This window comes from Macrotis lagotis, chromosome 5 (genome assembly GCF_037893015.1).
Source record: "Macrotis lagotis isolate mMagLag1 chromosome 5, bilby.v1.9.chrom.fasta, whole genome shotgun sequence".
Lineage (NCBI taxonomy): Eukaryota > Metazoa > Chordata > Mammalia > Peramelemorphia > Peramelidae > Macrotis > Macrotis lagotis.
The window spans coordinates 190,344,654-190,363,276 of NC_133662.1; the positions used below are offsets into that span (position 1 = coordinate 190,344,654).

Consider the following 18,623-nt stretch of genomic DNA (forward strand, 5'->3'; position numbering starts at 1 on the left):
AAAAACTGGGCTTGAATGCTACCTTAGATGCTTACTAGCTGTGTGACACTGAGCAAATCAATCAGTTTTTCTGTGCCTCATTCATCAAATGAGGGAGTTGGAGTCAACCACTTTGAAGTTCCCCTCTTGCTCCAAAGCTATATGCTTATAATTATCCCAAGATCCTATGAATGAGCAGGTTGTTAGGATAGCCTAGGCAATATTCTTAGCCGCATTGTTGAGACAGAAAATTTCTTTTAGGAGTGACTGAAACCTTAATTGTCTTAATTTATCCACTTATAAACATAGGGATACCAATGTAGACAGCAGCTCTGTGGACCACAAGATAGAGAACCTTCTCAATGAATTTAATCTAAACCCTTGATTTTGCTTATGAGGTAACTGTGCCAGCTAGGTGGCACAATGGAGAGAGCCCTGGACCTAGAGTCCAACCTGTGTTGATATCCAGCCCTGGCACTATGTGACTCCAAGTCATTTAACCTCTATTTACCTCAGTTTCCTCAACTATAAAATGGAGATAAAAATAGAACCTATCACTCAGGGGGTCTTGTGAAAATCAAATGAATTAATATTTTTAAATTGCTTAGCAAAGTGCATAGTAGGAGCTGAATAAACGCTCATTTTCTTCCTTCTTCCTTTTGTGCGGTCCAGAGAGAGATTGAGTGATTTTCCCAAGGTAACACAAGTAGTGAATCTTGTGAAAAGTTGTCTTTAGGCCCCAGTTAATCGCCCTACCTATAAAATGAGGATATTGGTCTAGAAATCTCTAAAGTTTCTTTCACATTCTATGATTTCTCCTCAATGTTATATATTGACATTCTCTAATTTGGTTGACTACAATCTAAAGCTATGAGCTACTTGGAATTGTAGAATCGTACCTTTCAAAAGGGCTAGGAATTGAGGCTGAGACTCACAAAAAAAGCAAAAGGCCTAATCAGATTCAGAGAAGGTGGATAGAATGGGCATGGAATATGTCTGTCCCTGCAACCTATTGCAAGGACAGAATTTCCTAAATCCCAATATAGCTTTAGCTCTAGAGAGATCCTTATAGATCACCAGTCCCAACATTTTCAACTGACAAATGAAGAGCCCAAGAGCCCAAGCTGAAGAGGAGTTAAATGATTTACCATAGGTTTTACAATGAGTAGGTATCTAAAGTGGGATAATACAGTTCTTCCAGGTTCCAAGTTCAGCATTCTACCATTAACATCTCAAAGGCAGTCAGATGCCACATTTCATTGCAATTCAGTCTTAGATTACCAGAAGGCCCCCTGAAATAAATATTCTCATATGTTCACACATGCTAAAGGAAGCTACTCCCAAGGAAGAGTCTGTGATCAAATTCCTTAATCTCCATGACTCCATTTTCTCTTTTTTGTAAAATGGGAAGGCAAAGACTAAATGATTTCTCAGATCCCTTCCAGATTAAGCTACTCATAAGTGCTCAATGAGGACAAATCAAAGGAAGAATTACTCAATAAGAGTCAAGATACTGTTATCATTGCCAGGACTGGTACAAGTCTAGAGGGACTTTATCCAGGAGAAGTTATAAATTTTGTGGCCTTGCTGTAGACCAGGTGTCATCTACATGGCTCTCAATACTCATTGGTCCATGTTCACAGTTCAGCCACTCCTAAAAGAAGTTTTCTGTCTCGGCAATGAGGTTAACTACTCATATTTCAGGTCAGTGTTGTGCTAAGTTCATTATAACAAAGGACAGTTAAATAGTGCAGTGGAGAAAGTACTGGCCTTGGAGTTGGGAGGATAGGAGTTCGAATCTAGCCTCAGCCAATTGATACTTACTACTTGTGTGACCTTGGGCAAGTAACTTAACTCTGATTGCCTCACATCCAGGGTCATTTCCAGTCATCCTGATTCATATCTGGTCGCTGAATCCAGATGACTGTGGAGGAAAAAGTGAGATTGGTGACTTAGCACAGCACCCCTTTACTGAAATCCAATTCATGTGTGTCATGGCATCACCTCCTTGATGTCATGGTCTTCTTAGAAGGACAAATATCATCATCATCATCATCATCACAATAGCAGCAAAATAATAGATGTATGGATGGGTGGATGGATAGATGATAGATAGATAACTACATAGATGAATGGATATGTCCTGGAGTCAGGAAGACCTAAGTTCAAATATTTCTTATTACTTGATTCTGAGCAAATCATGTTCCTCCTGTTTGACTCATCTTCTTCATCTGTAAAATGGGAATAAAAATAATAGAACCTATCTTTCAGGGTTTTTTAAAGGATTAATTGAGCTAATAAATCTAAAGTTCTTAGCACCTGGGACATAGTAGGCACTTTAGAAATGTTAGCTTAACTTGTTAAATACTCACTCTGAGCCAGCCCCTATGCTAATATTAAACAGAGGTGTCAGCTACAACTCTACTGAATCTGATTGACCTAGATTAAAACATAATTTGGATATTTGTAAGAAAATAAATAAAAATATGACATGACATAGATAAAATTAATTTAAAGCTAAGTGACCCAGGAAGATCTTTGAATATGAATTAGTGGCCCCCATTTCCATTTAAGTATGAAACCACTAAGATTTACGAAGCACTTGACATATATTATCTCACTTGATAATTATAATACAAGATTCACCCCACAAAAGGTTAAATTGTGTTTCCCTCGACCTGATGGTTATGACAAGGGAACAGTAGCGTGAATGTCCTTCTTTTGGTCCTTATTATGTATATTTTCTCCCTGTGTGTGAAAGGCTTTTAGCAATAAACACTGCCCATTATGTGGCTGCAGGTGCAGACCCAAGACCAGGGAGATGTGGGAGGCTTAGTCCGGGAGGTGGTTAGGGAGTTTGTGTTACAGCTAATTTTCACCATTTGTTTAATCTATTACCAAGGGGTCGTTTTGTCAAGCTGCTGCCGCTGCTGTTGTCCTCCTCTGTAATCCCTGTTCCCAGAGACGGAGGGCCTGGGAAGGAAGAAGGAAAAGCACTTTCCAGGGACTCGGCAAAGAGGAAGGACCAATAACAAAGTGGCCCAGAGAAAGTGAAAGAAGCCGGGCATGTCTCAGTTCACAGGGCTATAGGCATTCCACAGGCTCCTCTTCAGGAAATTAGTCTAATCAACACCAGCTTACAATGAGAAAGGGAAAACACTGGTCCCAGGAGGATGCCTCCTCTGTCCAGGTGACCGTGTCACTGGGGCCTCTGCATTTTCTTCCCCAGGATCATCCAGCTGCATGTTAATTGTATCCAGCCCACGTCGGCCTATCTGGACTTCAAGTTGTGGCCGGTCAGTCGTACAAAGGTTTCCGTTGTCCTGATTTGCAGCTGCTTGAGCTTTCACCTTTTCCATCCGAGTCCCACTGTAAATGTCCGTCTTGTGACACACTGATCGATCATTTTTGTTACACTCCCCTAAGGGTTTTCCACAAGCTATGGAAAATGGGCAAATAGTATGGGGAATATGCGATTTGGGTCAGAATCTTGGCTCTCATGTTCACAAGATATTCATACATATACATCTGAATGTACATTTGTTCTGATAATAAAGCAAGAAGTCTGATATATTAGCAAATTTATCGGAGCGAAATATTCACATTTCAAGAATAAGGAATTAATCTGTTGGGTAAGCTCTCTGTGGTAGGTTTGTGGGAGGGCACAGGTGAACATTGCACAGGATCTGAAGGAATGGAGGAGTTGCCATCTGCTTTGCCAGAGGGAATACCTACATCACATACTTGGATCACAGGACCACTGGAATATTCTAAATAGAATTTGTATATATAATTCAGTATTAACATTAAAAGCAGTCATGTTTGGAGGATCTATATGTTTGACCAATGATGTTTCCATCAATTAAAATATTTTTGGTACTAGTGATGAGTCATGGAAAATATTAGCATCATTTTGGGGAGGGATAAGAGGGAATGAAAACCTACATTCCATACTTAATTAAAATACTTAATTGTAATTAAGTATTGAACTGACAATTTGACAAGCCTTATTGATACAGTATCTAGTATGTATTTGAGGCATCTAGATAGTACAGGGCATAGAACACCCCTAGAGTCAGGAGGACCTGAGTTCAAATCTGTCTTCACACACTTACTAGCTTGGACATGTCACTTAACCCTGTTAATTAACACTTAACACATCCAGAGTCATCTCCAGCACTAATTCATATCTGCTCATTGAACCTGAATGACTCAGGAGAAAAGTAAGGCTGGTGACTTAGCAAAAACAATCCCTCACTCAAATTCAATTCACTTGCTTATTATAACATCACCTCCCTGACATCATGATCTTCTTTGGGAATGAAGGACAAAAACATCATCAATATGTACTAGACATGGAGATATAACAGAAATGAAGCAATCTTTACTCTCAAGCACGAAAAAGAAAGTTATAAATTATCAATTCTAAAATCTTACCCAAATCCACAGTTCTTTTTACAATATTCTTTGAAGATATCCAGCCTCTTCCATTTTTCTTAGGGAAACAATTCTATTTGCAAAATTCAGAATGCTCACCTCTCTTGGTTCACTGCTCCATCATTGATTGTTGACTGTTTCCAAAACTCAAAACCACCCTTTAAGGACAAATATTTACCATCCCTGAGAATATTCAAAAGAATGGAGTTCAGACTCTGAAACCATGCCCTAAGAAATATTTTGGGTAATGATACCACTATTATAATAATAAGAAGAATCTAATTTTATAAGCTGTCTGCTTCAAAAATGCATCATTGTGTGTGTTTGTGTGTGTGTGTGTGTGTGTGTGTGTGTGTGTGTGTGTAAGTAAAAAAGCAATGATTAAATACCTACTGTATTAAAATGGGGTCTAGAAAGAAAAGCAAAACCAATCCCTGACTTCAAGAGCTCACATTCTAATGAAATATGAATATGTGCGTTTTTCTTAGGTTGGTACCTCTTTGAATGTGAATAGAGTGAAAATATAGAGTAATCTGTATCTGATTAACAAAACAGCAAGGGACTTAAACAATATTTTTAGTATTATTAATTAATGTTCTAATTACGGCTAATAGCATTTGTGAGTGGTTTGAAGTTTGCTAAAGTCTTTCCATATGTTATCTTATTTGATCCTCACAATAGCCTGGTGAGGGAGGTGCTATTATTCTTAGCATGATGAAGAAACCAAAGGGGAGAATTTAAAGTGAGAAGATCTCATGGTTAGTAAACGTGTGAGAGAATATCTGAAGTCAAATCTTCCTGACTCCAAGTCCAAACTAGTTACTGTGCTACCTAATTAATTGCCTTTAGATATTCAACTATTACACGTGTTGGTGAGGATTTCATATCATTGCATGCATGATATCTAGTAGTTTTACTGTCTGAACAGGGTGAAATCTCATTTGAATGAAAAAAGTTGGAATTGATGGATTCAGGGAGGTTCAGAGAAAATGTTTGCTTTAGAGAGGTTGTCTTCTTTGCTATGATATGGACTATGTTATGTTTTGGTTGTTGTGTTTTTGACAGAGACCATTTTCCCCCTCTTGAACTACTTGAAGCTACTTCTAGGAAATATAGCAAGAAGGTCCAGAGTCCTGCCTGATAGCTATAATAATCTCTGACTAGTTGATTAATTTAAATATATACATGCATCAATATACACACATGTGTACACAAATGTATGCATGACTATGTGCACGTATATACACATATGTGCACACTGTCATACATACATCTGTTCGTATACTCTCCAGGACTTTCCAAATCTCATAGTAAATACTTGCCAAATCTGACAGCATTGGTCAAAGATCAACCTCGTTCTGGAATATGTTTCATGTCATTTGGTCCCTAAAATTGTAAGATTAATTCCAATGTTCTCATTCCAAGTATTTGGGAGGATTTCTCTGCTGTCCCCTTCAAATATGACTGTGGTCTGACATAAGAGCTGGGAATCAAGAGCCAGTGGTAGGGTTTGAAGGTTAATTGATTGGGATGGGATCCTTATCACAAGTTCAAACCTTTAGGCTATTAACTATACTTTAGGCTATTAACTTTTCTACAGAGCATCAATTGAGAAGCTATCTATTTACCATCTTTTTAAAAAAAATTTGGCTCAGTAGATAAGACTTTGAGGGCTTTATCTGCTCTGGACAATTAAAATTTCTTTGAACTTGACTCTTTTGTTTAAATGAGTAAATTAGGTCTTGGGGAATGCCATATAGGGAAGGTGGAACTGTTACCTAGCAAAAGCAAGTAGAGATATCAAATGGGAAGACCTCCATTTAAAGTCTCAATCTTCCACTTACTATTTGTATGACTTTAGGCAAGTCACTAAACACTCAGGACTTTATCTCTGTCACATATAAAATGAAAGGGTAGGATTAGTTGACATCTGAGATTCCCTTCAGCTCTGGATCTGATCTCAAGTTAATCTGAGGGGATAGGGCTGAAATTATTTTTGAGATATTCCAGAATATTATTGAATCAATCCACTTGCTGTACTGTAGATATATAGAGAAACATGTTTCATGGTATTGGCTATTGATTTCACATTTTCATCTAGCACATTTGTGATGAAGTATTTTTTGTTTGTTTTTGGTAAACAATAATGGTGTGAACCTGAAGCTCCCAAGTTAGCTAGATTTAATGGTGGGACTCCTCTGTACTGCTTCTCTTGCAAATGTTAATAAATAACATTATTTATAAACCACAATATCTAACTGACTGTCTAAACAATGAGGGAACCTGCAGTTGATTTTTATGCATCAGGGCAAAGCAATCTCTATATAGTGCTGAAACAAAATATATTCCTTTATTATTTTGGTCTGGGACAAATTAATGTAAGTGGGAAAGAGAAAGAAAGAGCATAGAGTACTGATGGGAAGATATTATTTTACTAATTATAAAATATTTTCAAAACTGATTAAGCGGTTACCTCCTCCTCCCTACAATACAAACAACCCTGAGCTAAACTCCAAAGCCAAGGATTCTTTCTTTATTGATTTATAGCAAATACTGGGGCAGTTAGGCAGTGAATTATATAAAGTGATAGAGCTGTATTATGAAAACCTGAGTTCAAATAAGATAATTATCTTACCCAGGGCAGGTCATCTAACCTGTCTGAGTCTTAGTTACCTTATCTATATGAGGAAGGGAAGGGAGCATTGCTCTTTACCACGGATCTTCTAGCTGTGAGTCTATGACCTTGAAGTAATCAACAATGATTTAATTCAATAAGCATTTATTAAATATCTTCTACTCTTTGAGTTTTGTTTTAGGTGGGGATATAAATTCAAAAATGAAAATAGTCTCTATCCTCAATGAACTTAAATTTCTCTCAGAGAAACAATATTAATCCAGATGAGCATCAAAATATGTAGGAAATAGACCTTTTCCTGAGTTCATTAGATATTGGGATACTCTCCTCTGTTGACTGAATCCTGACCTCCACAAAAAAGGAGCAGACTTTTAAATAGAATTTTGGGTCCTTTTCACACTAATCTTAGAAACCAAGTGAATAATCTGTGACTGGATAATTCTCTAGGTCTCTTCTAGTTCTAATTCAACAAAACTGCTTAACCCATTGCTTTGTGCTTAACTGGAGATCAGTAAAGATGTTTAGAGTTGGTTAAACAAATAGAGATACACATGAGTGGGAAAGGTGAGCTGTCTCGCTGTACAGAAGGCACAGAAAGTGAAAATTGTGTGACCATCCTTGAATATGAAAGGTCTTAATAACTAGTGGTTTGTCATTTGAAAAGTGAAGACTTCACTAGGTTTACCTTCCATTAGAATGTAAAAAGTATAAAAAATGATTTGCTTTCTCTCCTGTGACAAATATTGTTGTCGTTCATCCTTAATTTGTTATCGAACAGTGGCATTGTGGTTACTGTCTTGATTTGTGTGTGAATTGAATTGAAATGAGGCAATTACACAGTCATCTGTCTAAATTTCTCTTCCAGAATCATTGAAATACAGTAGCAAGATGAAAGTCAGGTCACCTGGTGGTGGCCCAGATGCAATGGATGAGCTCAGCATCATTAGTGTTCTGACCAAGCTCTAAGTGCTCCATAGCTCTGTTTCTGCTGCCTTCACAGCCCTCTGAACCAATTGTTCTCATCTGTGACTTCAAGAAACTTTAACTGTAGGTCTGATAAAATCAACTCAACAGAAATACTAAACTAGGCTAAAGGTAACCATGGGGTCTCAAATCTCTTGGTGAATTGGGGTGGGGGGGGGCCCTGTCTATCCCAAGCATGAGAAGGACATCTTCAGAGGAAAGGGCAGATGAGAACAATTTGAGACAAATGACGCACCGTGAGTCAAGGCATCACTTTTCTTTGGAGGCTTCTCTAATTTCAAAAGGCAGGGGAAAAAAGTCTGTAGATTTTGAGTTACGGACTTGATGTATCCCGAGCAGAAAACTAGACAATTGGGAGAAAATTGTGATGAAGATAAAGAACTGAAATTAAAGTTAGGAGACTTGTATTTCAGTTCTGGCTTTGATTCCTACTATGTGGTCTTCTAGACTTCTAGAATTAAAATTAGGAAAAGCCAAGTTCATATTTTCCCTAGGACAATTACTAGCTTGTGAACCTAGGCAAGTTATATACTTCCCTCAGCCTCAGTTTTTCATCTGTAAAATAGGGATGATAATAAATTCTATCTTTCAGTGTTGTAAGAATTAATGAGATAATAGATATAAAGTGCTCTGAAAACTTTAAAGGACTACATAATTACTAGTTAGCTTCCAGTTTTAAATCTCATGATCCTACAGTTTCTATTCAGATTTTGCTTTTCAGGATGAGGTCATTGCTCATACACCTCTTCTCCCCTCCCCGGGATTCTATACAGTACATAAGATAACAATGAAAAATTACTCATATTAATATGCTTTAAATATGACACTGGGTATAACTTTCAACAACACTGAGGTGAACAGCACAAATATTTTGTTATTTTCATTTTATAGATGAAGAAACCAACTTAGAGAGTTTAGGTCATTTATTAAGACAGAACTGGAAAGGATCATGTTCCTTGTGAAATACCCTCATTTTACAGATGAGATCCAAGGAAGTGAAGCAAGGAGTCTAAGAAGCTAAATGTAGAATTAATAAGTTTATTTTTTCTAAATAGAGTAAAGAGAACTTTAAACAATTAGTTAAAACTCAAAAATCAAGATTTCCAGTTTTCATTCAATTTCCCTTTTTTCGTACACTATGTGGGGCTTCACCAATAGAGACTTCTTTCTGTCCTGAAGTGTCTACCTAGTCTTTCCTTCCCATCCCTGTGTTCTGCCTTGCTTGTGCTTTTGAATGTGATTTTTAAACAGCTCCAAAGAATATGTGTGGAGGCATATATGGTGTTCTTCGAATGAACCCTGACTTTTTCCTGAGAGAAAAAAAAGAAAAGATACTAGCAGGTGCAGAATTCACTGAGACTCATCATTTATACTCAAGGTCAACAACAGTTACAGAATGATAGCAACCACACAAGGAGGCTCCCAAAGCTGTATCTAAAATGACAACTTATTGCTAAATCCCCAAAACCTGCATGCTCATGCTGCCTTTGGACCAAAAATGTTTCACTAAAAATTGTCAAATTTTGCATCTAAAGCCCCTAAAAATTTAATAGTGGCAATAGCTAAAATTGGCAAGTCAACTAGAAGGAAATTAATACTCCTTACTCCAGGGAGCACTGGAAAAGCAATGATAATCCATTGGTCTTGGGGAAACATTATACTTGACTATTATAGCTATTTACTGGTCAGGGATATGAATAGACAATGACTCCTCCCTGTTTTAGCCAGGTAGGAATTTGTAGATGGTCTTTGAATATAGACTTAAGGTTATTCTTGGGGGAAAAAATAGTTCAATTCTGATTCCATCTCATTGAAGCAGAGCATAGTACCTGTAGTGGGAGATGGCAATTTATCCTGAATGCTATAGAGGAAATGGCATTCTTGGTCAATCTCTCTCATGATTCTTATTTATAGTTTTTGTTTTTATGTCATCTATATTTCCCTTTGTCTTTCTTAACACAAAGAATTTTTAAAGGGAAAAAAGAGAAGTAAATTCATCAAAATCAAAGAATACTTCTGGAAATAACTGACATTCTATACAATGTTCTATTCCCCAAATACCAAAAAAAAGAGAGATGGAAAGGAAATGTCCTCTTACATTTTCTTTGGGGCCAAATCTACTCTTTGTAGTTTTGTGAAATTAATTTTCTTTTGCTCAAGATAAAATTTATTGATATTTTTTGCTTTCACATAGAAAATTTCTCCTATAATCCTTCCCCTTTTTGATCCAGAGAGGAATCTCACATCACAAAGAATTTTCTTTTAAAGGAAAAAAAAGGAAGAAGAAAACAATGAGAAAAACTGGCCAATATATTGAAAAAGTCCAGAAATATATTCAGTGTATATTGCTTTTTACCTGCACTTCCCCAGTTCTTCAGAGGATTGGGGCAGGGATGTCTTGTATCTCCTTTGAGGTCATGTTTATCTTTATAATTTTACAACATCCATTTTGAGGTTTTGTGGTGCCTGTTTCTACCATTTACCTTATTGTAGCCATTGTATATATTGTTTTTCTGGTTCTATTTAGATCACTTTGCATTGGTTCATAGATGTGTTTCTCTGTATTCATCATATTCGTCATTTCTTAAAATACAGTAATATTCCATTACATTTATGTAGCACAATTTGTTTGGCCATTTCCCAAACAACATGATCCCTCTTTTCTGAGAAATGTCTGATTTGAAACACTGCTTTCATGTACATGACTGAAATACTCTGCTCTTCAGGATACTGACTCATTAATGATAAATGATGTACACGGCTTGTGTAGAAGCTAATCCCAGATGCTTGAGTAGAGTGCACTAGAGATCCAAACGGTGCAGTCAATTCACACATTCTGAACAATTCTCTCTTTGGAGGCTAATGGTGTATAGGTGGCAGTTGGTGGGGGTGCAAATATGAGGTGAGCTAGGACAGATTTCTTTCTGGCCCCATCTGGTAATTAGATTTTGCCCTCAAGCAAAAGATGTAATAAGCTATTCAATGTTTATTTTGGCAAGTGTATTTATAAGTAGGTAGATATTCATTGCCCTCTTGAAACCTTTTCATGAAATGTATAATTGTCCTATGACAACATGTTAAGCTATATGGAACTGTATGAAGAATAGGTCAGAGAAGGGAAATGACTCATCTCTTTCTTTGTAAGAAGTCTTTTTTTTTCATGGAATTATCTGATGTTCATTGTTTTTGCATGATAGTCCTCAAATTCAGGAACGATTTTTGAATGTTCACCATATACAAGACTGTCTTCTTGTAGTTTCTACTATAAGAGATCTCCATAATGATACAGTTTTGTTACATGTATGCTATTAGACCATAGTTATCTGTCTCCTAAAACACAATAATACGAATAATAACAGACTATTATGTCAGTCTCTGTCATGGATGTTAGTCTTATCCCAAGTACCAGTTTTATTAATTAAATGAATAATCATTTATTGAGTGTCTGTGCCTTGGGAATATTATCTTGACAATTGCATGGAGGATTGATTAGAGAAGACAGAGAGTATAATTAGGAAGAACAACTAGAAGGCTATTGTAGTTGACAAGAAGTGATGAGGCATGAATTAGGGTGGTGACTACATACAGAAAGGGGTTCATTGAAGAGGTAAAATGAACAGAACTTGGCAAATGATTATATATATGTATATACATATATATATATATATGTATATATATATATATACATATATATATATATATATTAGATATATGAATGAGAGTGAAAAGTTACGGATAACTCTAAGGCTATAGGTAAGAGTGGTAATTAAGAGGATGTTGATTCCTTCAACAGATATAGGGGGATTTTGATCAGTTAAAGTATTTAGAGGACAAGATAATAAGTTCCGTCTGTTCCAGATATAGTGAATTTGAGATAGCAATGGAGCACTAAGGCTGGATACCAAGATGTCCAACAGGCATTTGGAGATAGAGGATTAAAGTTGAGGAGATAGATTAAAACTTTGATTTTGGAGCTGAATGTGGGGAGATGGTGACCATAGGGTGAATTAGATCCCTAATGGAGGCAGTATAAGTATCAGGAAGAGAGCCTAGGACAAAACCTCAAGGAAACCAATACTTGGTGGTGGATGAAGGAGTAAGATGGATGGTGCTACATCTTACTGAATAACTCTCTTCACTACTCTGGTTATTTAGTGAGAAGGGAGGCCAAGGTGTCAAACTTCCCACGTGATAATTGCCTAGCCCTTCTTTCTGCCTCACCTTGGTAACTAACCAGAAAAATAATTTCATCTATTTATTTGTTTAATTTAGATTTTTGCAAGACAAATAGGGTTGAGTGGCTTGCCCAAGGCCAGTGCTCTATCCACTATACAGCCTAGCCATCCCCTTTTTTAAAAAAATTATTTAAGGCAATGGGGTTAAGTGACTTGCTCAAGATCACACAGCTAGGCAATTATTATGTGTCTGAGGTTGGATTTGAACTTAGGTACTCCTGAGTCCAGGGTCTGTGCTCTATCCATTGCACCACCTATGTACCCCAGAAAAATAAATTCTTCAAAACTATAAGGATTAAATCTCTCTGGTTCCCACCTTCCAAGATGAATGTAACATAGTTGTGAGGCAGAGATTTCAAGGAAAATCCTAGCTCTTCAAGGACAGGAACTATTCTCCCCACCCCATCCTTCCCCCCCCCCCCCCCCCCGCGCTACCTCCCTTCACAATTTCAGTACCCAAAAGAATGGTCTGCTTATTGTGACTGTTCAGTTTAATTCAGTGTAATTCAATAAATATTTAAGTGGTTACTTTATGCTAGGCACTCTGTAAGAAGTAGAAGATAGGTAAAAAAAGAAAGTCACTGATCTCAAGGAACTTATATTCTATTGGGAAGAAAAACATACACAGGTAAATGAATCCAAAGCATGTACAAAATAAATATGAAACAATTTTTAGCAGGAACTTGGAATAGAACAGTAAGCAGGATTTAAAAAAGTGTCTCTTGTACTGAGGCTTGAGGAAATAAGGAATTCCAAGAAGTGGAGGTAAGGAGGGAAAGCATTCTAGACTTGAGGATCAGTCTGTACAAATGCACAGAGATAGGAGATGGACTGTTATTTATAAGGAAGACTAATTTAAGTGTGTGTATCTGGGAGATGGAATGTTATATACAAGGAAGATTAGTTTAAGTGTTTGTGTGTGTGTGTGTGTGTGTGTGTGTGTGTGTGTGTATGTGTCTGTGTGTCTGTGTGTCTGTGTGTGTGTGTGTGTGTCTGTGTTTCTAGGCTTGAGGACCAGTCTGTGCAAATGTACGTAGATGGGAAATGGAATGTTATGTACAAGGAAGACTAATTTGTGTGTGTGTGTGTGTGTGTGTGTGTGTGTGTGTGTGTGTGTGTGTGTGTATCTGGGGGAGAGGGTGGGTAATATATCTGGAAAGGTTAGAGCCAAGTTGGGAAGTACTTTAGGTACCAGACATAGACTTAGGGACAAGTAGGTAGGTTGCAAAATTTCTTGAGAAGGGGAATGACTGGGCAGACAATGTTTTAGAGTATTCATTTTACAACTGTATGGAAAATGAATTGGAAAGGGAAGAAGCTGTAGTTAGAGAGACCAGTTAGGAGGCTTTTGAAATAAGAAATAGTGGGGATTTGAGCTAAGGTGGTGGTAATTTGTAAAGAAGGCACCTCAATTCAATGCCTATAGATTCACCAATTTATTTAGTGAGGGGGAAAAAAGGCTTCTAATTTGAACTACAAACACCACTTATTTCCTTCTTTTAACCCTTATTTACAGCTCCTGGAAGTCAAGCATAGCTTGTTCTAAGTTGTTTCTTTTGAGAAAAACAATCCTTTGAGTAACCTTTTGCTCTTGTATTTACAGAGAAGTGTTTGCACACACACACACACACACACACACACACACTCACTCCTAACACAACACGTTTCTTCACCCCTTGCATCTTGTCACAGGCATGTTCTCACACTCTCAGCACACTTCTTAGGGTCAACTAGCCTCCCTAAAGGAGAAGCAATGTTGTTATGCATTGGGGGAGGGGGAGGAGAAAATGAAGTAGCCTGGGGGAGGGAAGAGCATTGCCATTTTATAGAGTCAGGTGCAAATGCCCTGGTTATGGTTACCCATTGAGACAGTCTGTCACGGGACTGTGAGGAGCTGCCAATAGCCCCGGGGGTAATCCATCTGGAACTATGGCCATTAATGTACAACATGGCCACCGGTTCTCCCACAGGCTCAGTTAAATAATACATATTTAATGTGATGACAGGTTCACGGGAGGTGGGGAGGTAGGGACCCAAACATCAACAGGCCACACAAAATTTTTTTAAAAGGCCTTCTTTTTTTGTGGAAGCAAGAAACAGACTCAGGTTTGATTTCATCCATTAGCAGCACTTGGAGTGACTGGCATAGGATGAAAGAGAAAATTTAACCCTGCCTTGCATGGTAGATTATTTCAGGGGGAGTAGGAGAGAGATGGTTCATTTTATAGCCTCTGACTTCAACTTAGTGGGATTGTGTACTTCTCTTTGGAAAATGCATAAATAATTTTTTTATGAGTATAATTTTTTCACCTTCATCCCTCTGTCCATTTCACTCCTTTCTTTTCCCCTTTCCTTACTTTAGAAATATATTGATGAGGACAAGGAAGCAGGGAGACAGATATAAAAAAGTCAGGCTAACACTCTTTGTATGCCTTTGGTCCTCAGTTTCTTCATTTGTAAAATGAAGGAGTTTGAAGGTCCTTCAACTCAGAATTTTATAAGCTTATGAAATCACAGTAATCAAAGGATTTGGGACAACTCTGAAAGTCTTAATTCAAATCAGTTTGTATGATTTATGTCAACAAAAAGACATACATGGATTCCAAAATTGCTCATATAAAAAAAACAAAAAACAAAGCTATTTTCATAAAGATTACATATCTATAAACAAGGGGGCATGAATTTCAAAGATGATTAATGATCCAAAGTTTCAATTAGGTCTGTCACTGATTACTGCCATTTTCTCATACAAGCTCTTATAAATGTTGAAAGTCTTTCTCTCTTAAAGGAGATATCATGCAAAGCACACGGGAAAAGAGACAGGACTAACTGGGTGACGATCCAAGTTCAGACTCAAGCTTTTTGATTTACTACCAGTGTAACTGATCTTGAGCAAAGAACTTTGCCTTTCTGGGCCCCATTTCCTTTATCTGAAAATATGTTAGAATACAAAGTAGACTGAATATGGAATCAGAGAGCATGGTTTTAAATACTAGTTCTGTTTTCTCTATATGAACTTGATGAGTGTCTCTGGACCTTCTTTCTCCTCTACAAATGGAAGGGACTAGGCTAGATAACCTTTAAGAGCCCACCCCAGTTTTAATCTGATTCTTTAATCCTATATATGGTTTATTTTTTAAAATACTAGCCTGACTTCCCTACAGGATATATATATATATATATATATATATATATATATATATATATATATATATATATATATGAAATAGATGATTCATTTATATTATAATACTTGGTTTTCTTTTTGCTATATTGCTCCCTACTAGGCTATCCCATTGAAAACTATGGATAGATTCCAGAATTTTCCAGAAACTTCTCCCTGGACAATGTTTGTCACAGTCCTTGAGAGTGAAAAAAATGCGTCTCTTAATATCTTTCTCCTGGGATATTCTAGTCACTTCAGATCTTCAAATGCCACCTGTAAGGATTAAAATGGCTAAACTACTCTCTGGGAAATTCTCACTTGCAGGACCAATACAGGCCATGTATCTCACTAATTTATCCCATAGTTCTTTGTATCAATGAAAATGAATAAAATGGTCTCTTAACATGAGAGCATAAAGTAAGAAAGATGCCTAGAATGGAGCCTGAAGGTCAGGGCTTGGAAAAATTGGTGATTTCTTCTAAGTTTTATTTGAAAATCATATTGGATTTTCTTGTGGGTAAATCATCTTCAGTTGTGTCCAGTTCTTTATGAATATATGAAGTTTTCTTGTTAAATATATTAGTGATTTACTATTTCCTTCTCTAGGTTATTTCCAGATGAGGAAATTAGGCAAACAGAGTTAAGTTACCTGACTTAGGGTCACACAGCTAGTAGGTGTCTGAGGCCAGATTTGAACTCAGAAAGATGAATCCTGATTCCAAGTCCAGTATTCTATCTACTATGCCACCTGATTGCCCTATTGGATCTCTTTTTTTAAACTCTTTCAGGTCATGTAGACTTTTGAGAACAGTAAAGACAACCTCATTCATAATTTTGCCTTTTTTGGCAAAAGGAATGTCAATGTCTAAAAACAGCTCTAGGAATAGAAATGTGAAAAGGAACATATAGTAGTCACAAGTCATTACCTGAGTTAGATTAAAAATCCTTTATAATGTTTTGTGTCAATTGTCACATAGAGGGTAAAAATAATTACCCAGGATATCAGTTTTGTTTTGTTATGATTTGAAGCCTGATGCTAGAATTTCCAAATATTTTAAGATAGGTGGCACTTCTAATTTTTCCACCTGATCCTAGTTAACAAGAAGGATCCAGAATCTGAAAAAAAAATCTCCACTCACTGTAGCAATCTTAATAGACCGGGAAGAGCATCTCTGATTTGGTGGCACCTCTTTTTTGCTACCTGTAATGTCTCCTCTCATCTCTACCTTTTTGCTTCTTCGATTTTCTTTAAGATTCACTTCTTTATATCCTCTAATTCTACTTCTCTTTATGTGGTTGTGTGGACTTATCAATTCAGTGGGTATAGTTCATATAGATGTACCAAATCAGAAATAGCAATTTGCCATAGTTTACATGACTTTGGCATAGTAGATTCACCTTTTAAAAGAATATCTTGGAAATTTTAACTATTCTTTATAGTGCTTTACTCCACATTGAAGTATAAAATCAATTTTTAAAAACTGATCATATGACTTCACACTCATAACATTTCCCAGACCCCCAGACTTATACATAGTATAGATAACTGAAAATACAATAGTTCTAAGAAAGACACAGTTCAAGCCATCAACTATATGCAAGCCTAAAAAAATGTAGAAGACCATATTTGACTCAGATTTCTAATAGTACCTGTTTTGAGGTCAAGACTGGGGATCTCTATATCCAAGTCTTAGCCCCTCCTCATGCTATTGGTCAGGGACCCAAGGTCTCATACAAACTAGAGTTTATCAAGGTCAGTACTTTTCTGTTTTCTGTTTTGTTGCTATTAGAGATCTCTGATTGTTCCTTGTCATAATTAGTTAATTGTTTGTAGAGTCATGAGAGCTGACTCAGTGACTGGGCAAAGCCTACTGCTATAGCCATCTAGCATCTCTGCCTTTGTGACACCTCTTTTGTACTGCCTGGAATGTCTTTTCTCACTTCCACCTTCTAGCTTCTTTAATTTTCTTTATGATTCTCTCCATTGAAAGAAGTTTTTCCAGGAGCCTCCATTTCTTCTTCCCAATGATTAGGAGCTTCCCTATAAGATATCCTCATTTTTACACCATATGTACATAAGTGTATGGATGTTATCTTCTGTAAATCTCTTTATGGCAAAGTATGTATTTTTGCCTTTCTTTGTATCTCTAGCACTTAGCACAATACCTGCCAGATAGTTAGTGTTTAATAAATACTCATTGACTGTTATCTCATCACATTTGCTTGTATCTTTGAGCCCTTTAGTTTTAGTAATTTTCCAATGACTAAAAGATATGATCCTTGTCTTTCAGTCATTCTCTGTCAGTATACAACCTTGCCTACTGTTACAGAAGGTGGTTGGGATAGAAATAGGGTAAGGATTGAAGTGAGAACATTACATAGAAAAAAAATCTGAAGAGAAATGTTAGAAAACATGAAAAGTCTCATCATGACTTATAACAACAACCTTATGGAAATTAGTATTATTTTAAGACTTTAGGATAAATCTCAGATCATATATGACATAAGAGGAGCCACAATGAAGATCTAAAAGGAGTATGTTCTGCCCTTGAGGGAAGCCTTAGGCATAATATCTTCCTTTGGCTTCTTCTTAAGGTACTCTTCTTTTCCCCTGATGTGCTGTCAAGCGACTCCTCCCCTCTGTTCTCCCACTAATCCTTGATGTCTTTGAGTCATTCCACAGTCTCTGAACTTATTTCTTTTTCTTCATCCAAGATGTCAATAGAACATTAGAAATGGAAGTCATCTTATAGGTCACCTAGAACAAACTCTTCTTTAAGAAGTGGTCATCTAATCTTTTCCCAATATTTATATTGGCTTGGTGTTCATTATGCAATATGACAGTCAACAGAACTAGTTGCTTTTAGTGGCGGCTAGGTGGTGCAGTGGATAGAGCACCGGCCCTGGAGTCAGGAGTACCTGAGTTCAAATCTGGCCTCAGACACTTAATAATTACCTAGCTGTGTGGCCTTGGGCAAGCCACTTAACCCCATTGCCCTGAAAAATCTTAAAAAAGAAAAAAGAACTAGTTACTTAAAAAAAAAAAAACTTCTTTCTATAGAATGGGAATTTTCCTCCCCATAACTTTATCCACTAATATTAGTTTGGTCCTCTGGAATTTAATATCACAAATCATGTGGCAATTTTTCTGATATTGGAAAATAACTACCATTCAATTTAACTCAAC

The 18,623-nt window shown here is 36.9% G+C and overlaps 1 long non-coding RNA gene across 1 annotated transcript in view; it reads right to left on the reverse strand.

Annotated features, from left to right (window-relative positions):
* The window catches only part of LOC141489999 (uncharacterized), a 40,291-nt gene extending 23,122 nt beyond the window's left edge, over window positions 1-17,169 (reverse strand). Inside the window, exons 1-2 of the long non-coding RNA XR_012469045.1 lie at window positions 17,087-17,169; window positions 4,516-4,599 (exon numbers count right to left, since the gene is read on the reverse strand). This is a non-coding gene — a long non-coding RNA (uncharacterized LOC141489999). The remainder of the gene's footprint in view (window positions 1-4,515; window positions 4,600-17,086) is intronic.
* Window positions 17,170-18,623: the final 1,454 nt, after the last annotated feature.